This window comes from Dreissena polymorpha, chromosome 13, assembly GCF_020536995.1.
Source record: "Dreissena polymorpha isolate Duluth1 chromosome 13, UMN_Dpol_1.0, whole genome shotgun sequence".
NCBI lineage: Eukaryota > Metazoa > Mollusca > Bivalvia > Myida > Dreissenidae > Dreissena > Dreissena polymorpha.
In genome coordinates, this window is record NC_068367.1 from 21356887 (window position 1) to 21365324 (window position 8438).

At 31.3% G+C, this 8438-nt stretch overlaps 1 protein-coding gene across 1 annotated transcript in view; it reads right to left on the minus strand.

Annotated features, from left to right (window-relative positions):
* LOC127855047 (uncharacterized) overlaps positions 1-8438 on the minus strand; it is a gene marked incomplete in the record, with an annotated part of 514210 nt that overhangs the window by 223991 nt on the left and 281781 nt on the right.

The following is an 8438-nucleotide window of genomic DNA, read 5'->3' on the forward strand; positions in this document are numbered from 1 at the left end:
ATAGTAAATCGTTGCCCAAAAGCTAATAAAAAATGCGACTAGTAACCAACATGCCATGAACAACACAGGCAGAGTGAAAAAGTGAGAATAATACCATATTATATGTGTTAACTGTTTTGAAGGAAAGTATGAATATGTTTTTATTTCTACTTTTATAATACATGTATTTAACTAAAATTTGAGGCGAATTGTAATTCATAGTACGCAAGACACGTACTTTCTTACAAAACAATAAATAAGAAAATAATAATTATTTTTTATCAAAAGTTTAAACGTGTAGTCCTACTATTTTTGCTTACGCAGTACATCTTATTCTGCACTCAATTTGGTACTTAAATAAGTCTGCTTTACGGAAAAATACACTTCAATACTAGAACAAAATTTTGGGTATGTACTCTACGACTACTTTTTATACATAATCGTGATTATAGATAAATTAGTTCGTTTTGAATGGTTAGACGTATCAAACAAAATAACCTATTACAACTTACAAACATGATGTCTTATGATATATTTATTCAACACGTGGTTAGATCAGTTGATCAAAGATAATCTGTAACGTCCGCTATCTGGTACTCGAGTCACTGACTTAAAAGCAATATAGATGTCGTCGCTAATTAAAATAGTTTTACTTTAAAGGACCACTCGACAAAATTATGGTAAGCAAAAGGTATGCTGCTGTTTGCTATGAAAGTTACAAGTTGAACTCTTACAATTACGATATTGAAAATTTGAATTAAACTAAACAATGACACATAATGTCAGTACGCGCAGTCACTTATATATTTTGCATTGTGTATAATGTGCATGATGATTATAAAAAAACGTGTGTAAATGCTAAATGAAAGCCAACACGAATTCCGCAATTTGTTAAGAGTTATGTCTTTGCTTACAGTTGATATATTTATTTGTTCCACATATCAGAAATCAATCGTGGGCGTCGCATTATCATACTACATATTTAGAAAGGTTGTTTGTTAAGTCACACTTGATGCGATTGTAATATCAACGTGTCGTCTCTCGTCTCTTAATAAGCATTCTGTAGATACAAGGTTTACAGCAAGAAAAGAACCGTTTGACAATACTTACCACATTATCATTGCAGTTTACGACAAGACACTTAAATTACGCGTTGCAACCATTATCTTTATTATTATTATTACTTGACTAATGTAAAAAATAAAATTTTCGTTTAAAGCGAGATTATACGATTTTTATATGTGTTGAATTGTAAGATATTGATACAAATATGTTATAATAACACACAATATGCAACAAAAATGATACATTTAAGACGAATTTCATAAAATGCAGCAAATACAAATTAGCTCCCCGAGCCGATTGTGACGAAGATAATTCGTACATATTTTCCTACAATAACCGATGCATTCGTCTTTTTAGTAAGTGTTCGTTTGTCGTATGAATCGATATCACTGCAGGAATTTCAAATGAGCCGTTAAACTTAATTTAGATTCTCATCGTACATGCATGATATACATGCTGGCGAATTTGGCTGTACAGCCCTTTTTGATTTCAGACTTAAATATCTGGCTTATTGAGCATTTTTCGACACAAGTTCTTCTTTACTTTTATTTTAGTTTTATATTGAAATATATGTACAATAAGTTTTTTACACATTTTATATTAATTAATAAATATTTGACAACGTTAAAATAATGTAACCAATTATTTAGACATACATATGACCATTAAGGGCGGGCGGGCGGGGTTATCATCCCTTCGTTTTCCTTTTCCATTACTTTTGCCTGTCAAATACACCCTCGAATACCCCAAAACGAAAAACTCGTGCGCGTTCGCGCTAAATCTTAAACATAAAACCCGTGCAATTTTCGTGCTAAACAATTACCATAATCTCTCTTCTAAATAACATGTATAAAACCATACCATATTTATCAAACCGAGAATAATTTCATTGATTGCAACGCGTAGTTAAGGACGTACGCGGCAGTTTAGTTTCACGCAAATATTTTATTTACTGAAACACCGGTTGCGAAATAAGTGCAATATATTTCGGATATTCGGATAAAAAAGAATGTAAACAATGTTAGAACGAAAGAACAACAAAACATGCTTAAAATGAACGCAAGGTAAACCAATGGACAGTTTTGGCCATAAAAATTAAATACCTTTGATATGCCCCTTTAAAAGGGCCGTCCAAAAGATAAAGCGTCGTATTAACGCGAAACGATATTTTGGGAAACTACGAGGTTTGCTTATATAGCTAATATATAAAAACACATCCGATCTAAACATAAGCGTGGATTGTCGAGTGGTCCAGGCGGGAGACTTTTTACTCCAGGAATCCAGGGGTCAGACGTTCGAGCCCTGTTGAGTGTTACATCTTTTTCCTTTTTTAAATTGTATTCTTGTTTTTACTGGAGATATTTAGTTCAAATGTTTAAATAAACCAATATAAAGCCTTTTAAGTATTTAATGACAAGCTTTACTACATGCCTAAATCTGTTGGACGGCCTCTTTAATATATTGTATACATCTTGTTTTCAGTTATTAAATTTTACTGTATTATTCTTCTTTTACACATATTGCTACACATAATTTGTGTTTTCATTTACATTTAAATCTACTTTTTTCGTTGGCATACAGCAATACATGTACTAGTATGGGTTTTGACCTTCACCATGTACATGGTTTTCACTGTTTTTTTTTTAATTGTATTTAAATACATGCAGTCAAACTGTATTTGTGAACAAACGACCCTGGTGACCTATTGTTTTCTTTTTATATTTGTATTAAGTCATAACTCATTAAACATTTAGGTAAATTTGGAACAAATCTAGGTGGAGGAAGTCATGTTAAAATAAAAATTACTTTGATTTATTTTATTCATTTTCAAATGTGAAATTATGTTGTTTTTGTTTATGTTTAAAAATTGATAAAAAAACATGAATCAATGAATTCATGTTAAAAAAATTAATTTGCAGTCAAATTAAATCAGTATTACATATTTTGTGAGAAATGGAGGTTGTTTTCAACATTTTATTCATTAATTTACTCTAGTTTTTATGTTATTTCCTTATTGATGAATTGTTATTGTGTTGAAATATGCTTGTTGTTCAAGTGCGAATAAAAAATGAACAACACTGGTGACCCATGATTTTTATTTTATTTTTCTATCCACAACAGATGGTTCTACCTACATACCAAAAACTATCAAATTCTAAGATGAGCAAAATTTGCATTAAAACTGCCGCGTACGTCCTTAAAGCGGGGATATAATTTTTAAGTTATGTGTTTCATATTTGAGACTCTCACTTGCTGGAGATAGTTTCTCCTGATTTTCTATTGAAATCTTGGTATGTTTAAATGTCAGGGTTATCATTTTTTGTTTTCTTACGCAATTAAGGTTCAATTTTAAAAGGTATTATTGTTTTTAAGATGACTGAATTTTTTCGTTTTGGTGTGACTGGTTAGATGATGACTTCGGTTTAGTACAGCTGTTGAAAAATAACGTCCTATGCATATATATATATATATATATATATATATATATATATATATATATATATATATATATATATATATATATATATATATATATATATATATATATATATATATATATATATTACTCGGAAAACTTATGATTTATCTACATTTTTTAAGTATTATTTTATGGATTTAATGGTTTGAGTGATTTGTTTGTTTCTTGTTGATGTCCGGGTTGTGTACGGGATGCTTTAAATATTAGTTTGTTATGTTAATTTGCGCAATGGGATTCATAATGTTTTATTTACTTTGCTAAGGAATACTTAATTTTTTCGGTATAATAATAGCTGCTTATTTGTAGATTTCTCTTAAATTAGAGGTTTTGGGATGTGATGAAGGCACCTATACACCGGTCTTGAGCCATGGGTCCTCGTACATCCCCCTGCATCGTATCCCGCTCGCGGTTTTACCTGAATCGTTAATAACTATCGATTATTGTATGGGTTGTACGTGAAGTCATGTACACTTCTCTTGATTGGTGGTTGTGGATGAATCTTGAAGATAATAGCAGCTTCTTTGAACAAATTTATGTTTCACATTTGTAAATTTATCATATTTAAGCAACTTAACGTGATTGATGGGGCGTTTGAGGCGTCATGTGTGCACGTTGGGTATCGGCGGGGATCAGTTTATTCAAACCGTAACTCTTGATTTTAGGTATTTACTTGCCGTCGAATTGTTATGATAACATTTGAATATTTTACATGCCACACATGTGCATGTTAAGTATTCATAATGACATGCCCTACATCATATAAATAGTATCGTTTCAGTTCTTTACACATCTGAACAAGGATGTTACACCGTTTACAGTCGTCTCGAGACTCATCAACTGAGGGGTGACATTGAAGTCGATCGCGGTTGCACATGGAACACACACGGGCGTCAGAAGAATTGTTTTTGCATTTATATGTCAAAAGTCCTTACAAATACAAGCACGCACTACTATTTGTCTTTGAGTTATTATTGGTATGATAATGATGTTGAAAGGATGATGCAGATATGGTTGATAATAATGAGGAGTATTTTATAGTATTTTGAGAATAGAGAATAATAAATTTACTCCTTACTATGAGTAATTATCTTAAAGTTTATTATTAGTAATACTTGACTTCTGTTAAAAATATAATGTTAGTTGTTCAATCGAAACATGATAATAGTCATTGATTCTATTCGGATGTCATTATAGTATCTTTATATTGTAACGATACCCATACATATAGTGACTATTATGCCTTTCTTGTAATTTTCCGCCTAGAAAAATGTAATAAACAGGCGAGCCTTCACGCGTTTGAACATCTATTTTCATTTCAATTGATATGTAAATATGTTGTCAAGTGAACATGAATTGTATGAAATGTAAACCTTCGGCCGTGGTGTAGGATAATACATGAAAAACATGAACCTATATTGATTTTATCAAACTTTTTTTTCATTTGCCATAACAGATTGGTTGTATGGAAAGGCTTGATTTTGTTTTCTTGGAGATATTATGAGATGTTTAATACTCAATTGCGTTACAGTTGGTGTTTGTTTAAAAAATATAAGAGTTTGGGAATGTCATATTAAACAATATAGAATGCGTTAGAAAAAAGGCCCCCAAATAATTTATTTTCTAAACAATACAAAAATTTCGATAAACCAATTAGTAATAAAGCCTCTATCATACTTAATACTAGTATGTGACTTAATGTTAGTCAAACGAGACTTGTATTTTAAACCGGATCGTTCAACATGTTAATGAAACTTATTAAAGAAGGATTAAAATGAATAATGTTTGGATTGCGTTGGAGTGCACGATAACCATTTTTTAACATACTTATATGTTTCGTCGGAAATGTTGAGAATATCTGACCCCATCGCCCATTCAAGCAAGTTAGTTATGTTGATATTCATTGAAAATTAAACACCCGTCATGTTTGGTTATTATACCCCCGCAACAAACTAGACGGTATTAATTTAGTTAACACTATAAATAGATGAACACGTTATGTTCTTCCGTCCTCTGTCGGTATTCAGATGATGGTTCCCCATGATGCAACATTTAGTTTTTGGGGGAAACGAACTATGGATTTACAGTCTTAAAGTAACAATCACGCTCAAAAATATCGAATATATCGTTACGGGCGAACACGAGATTGGATACGGTAAGCGTCGGAAGCATGACGTAGCTCTCATAAATAATCATTCTGTGAAATCAAAATGAATTCTGGGTAACTGGAACTTAGCGAATGCGAAAATGGCTTGTATTAACTATGCAAATGAACGCAACCCGAATGAATCCGATCCTGACTCGAAAGCGAAAGTAGATTACATCGTGGAACGATATTTAGATATTTAGATGCTTAAAACTTGCCGAATGCTTGTAATATAACGTTTTTACATCAATGTTACTTGATTTTAGGGTCTTCCTATTGTAATTAACCATCGTATGGTACTACTTGTTGTCGAATGTTTTGATATAGCATAATACAGTTGCCGTATGTATTGGTGAGCGTGATAGTGACTTTAATATATTAAGTCAATTTAAAACAAACAACAATACTCTGATCCCTAAGAGAGTGGTTGCGTTAAGTGAATTCAAATCCTTTTCGAACCGAGTCGACCATAAAGTGATGCGAAATGATCTAGAAAAACCTCTTTGGGCTTTGTTGCGGCTCAGTGCATCAAAAAGAGTTATTTGGTGAATGGTTAACGATATTTAAGTATTTAACGTATTTCGTGTCATTTACTTGTTTAAGATTTTAAGTGTAAAGCCGATTGGTTTTTGTATAAAAAAAACGTAAAATTGAGCCACACAAATAATTAGACGCTTTTCAGCGATGTGACACCGACTCATAAAGTAAAGGTACTGTTTCGTTGGTGAACATCAGTCCATCGAAAAGTATAATAGTCAGTACATTCAGCATTTTCTCTCATTTTTCTTTCCTGTTTGGAAATATGATTATATGAGACCAATTTACATATGCAGTCGCATCTATGTTTTTTTTTCAAATTAATCTTTGCCAAAAGTCAGGTCTAAATTATCACCACCATTTTTGAAATCGATCGGTGCAATACGACGAACCAGATCAATTTTTTTGCGATTCTATTCTAATAATTGTTTCCTGTGTAAAAGTGTTACTTCCGGCAATTTGTCATTTTCCTTTGATAAAATACCTTTTCTTTATGACAAATTTGATCACCGTTGATTTATCTGAAATTTTACTATATTTATTGTAGACAAAGTAACGACATAAATGCAATCTTTAAACAGAAATTGATATCTTGATAGTCGTTTGCGTTCTTATTTTGAAGTTGTTTGACGGGTGCGGGTTATCTTAAAATTAAATAAATAACGACAAGTTGTTTTTCGTGTGTGTAGTCATGGCCATAAACTTAAGAAGCTCAATAAACTGTGTATTGAATCATTATTATTCGCAATCAGTATTTGTTTTTTATTTAGAGTATGAAAGAATGAATATTTGTTTAAAAAAATAAAGAATATAAAACATAATCAATAAAAATGAATCAAAATTTAATACTTTTTGTATAGAGAAGTATTTAAAATTAATGTTTTACATCAACTTTTATGAGTAGGTGTATCGCGATTAAGAGCTCAATTGCTACCTTTAAGTGCAAGATCTCAGACTATACTATAGTCTAGTATACATATCAAACTCCAGCCGATGTTTTTTTATTGGGCTTGTCCGCTATATAACGCAACAATGCAGTAAAGAACTCTTGGATTTTACGATCACATAACCCAAAGACTTTGCAAATATTGTATATGTATCAACGCGATATGAATGGTATTAATCAATGTCAGTGATAAATCTCGTATTGAAATTGTATTGAAAACGAAAAAATAAATCGCGTGTACAGGTTCTGATAAGAAACGTTAAAAGAAGTAGAAGTTAAACACCAGACTATGTCACATTATAGTACAGTTCGCATTTAACTTGAAAACATATTTGAGAAGTTATGTTAAGATTGGAAAAATGTTCGCAATATTTAAGTTTGTTGGGTGGTTCTGAATCATGGCTTTAAAACGACTTTGCTTAACGGTTTTATAGAAAAATGCCCACGCATCTGGATAGTTGTTTTGTACTAATAAAGTACATACAAGCTCGGTTTTAAGTATGCGTTGTTGAATGTCTATTGTCTACGCCGATTAACAGGTAACGTCGTGAGTTGAAGCATTTAAAAAGGGCGATGAGTACAATAAAGTCAATAAAGTACTTTATATTTTATTAAAGTGTAAATGAAAAAAAAAGATATAGGATGCTAAGTTGAAGATTATAAAGTCGGTTAGTTCTAAAATTGAATAACAAATTAAATTGAAGGAAATACCAAGTTATTTTACATCTGTGCACACAATCACATATGGATATTTTGAAATACATATACGTTAGTATTGTTAAGAGTGAAGTATACATATTTATTGCAAAATGTATAGCTCTAGTGTTTAAGTATCAAGAATAGGTCTGCACGTGACCCAACTTTTTGTTGAAAAGACTTTTGTGTTTTTAGGTGTTTTCTTACGCTTCATTCAACGCTTATTTTAAATCCGTTATTAAGGTGACATTGTTTATAATCACAACAAAATAGAAACTTCTTATCAACCTGGTTCATGCGATTTCCTTCGCATTTATTAATGAACACAGTATTATATTTAACGCCCATTAACAATATAACCGTTCACTTTGACGTATATTTAAAGAAAAAGCAAAGAAACAAGGCTTAACTACAAACCTACGAATATTATTTCTCGAACATGTGTAGCCCAATCATAACAAAATATTCACGGTTACAGCTGTTCTATGTAGCCATAGTTACATATTTACAACGCAGGGACATAGATCAAAGTAAAATGGCATATATTGTCAAAAAATGCATGTATACACTACTATGCTTTTGAACTCTGAAAA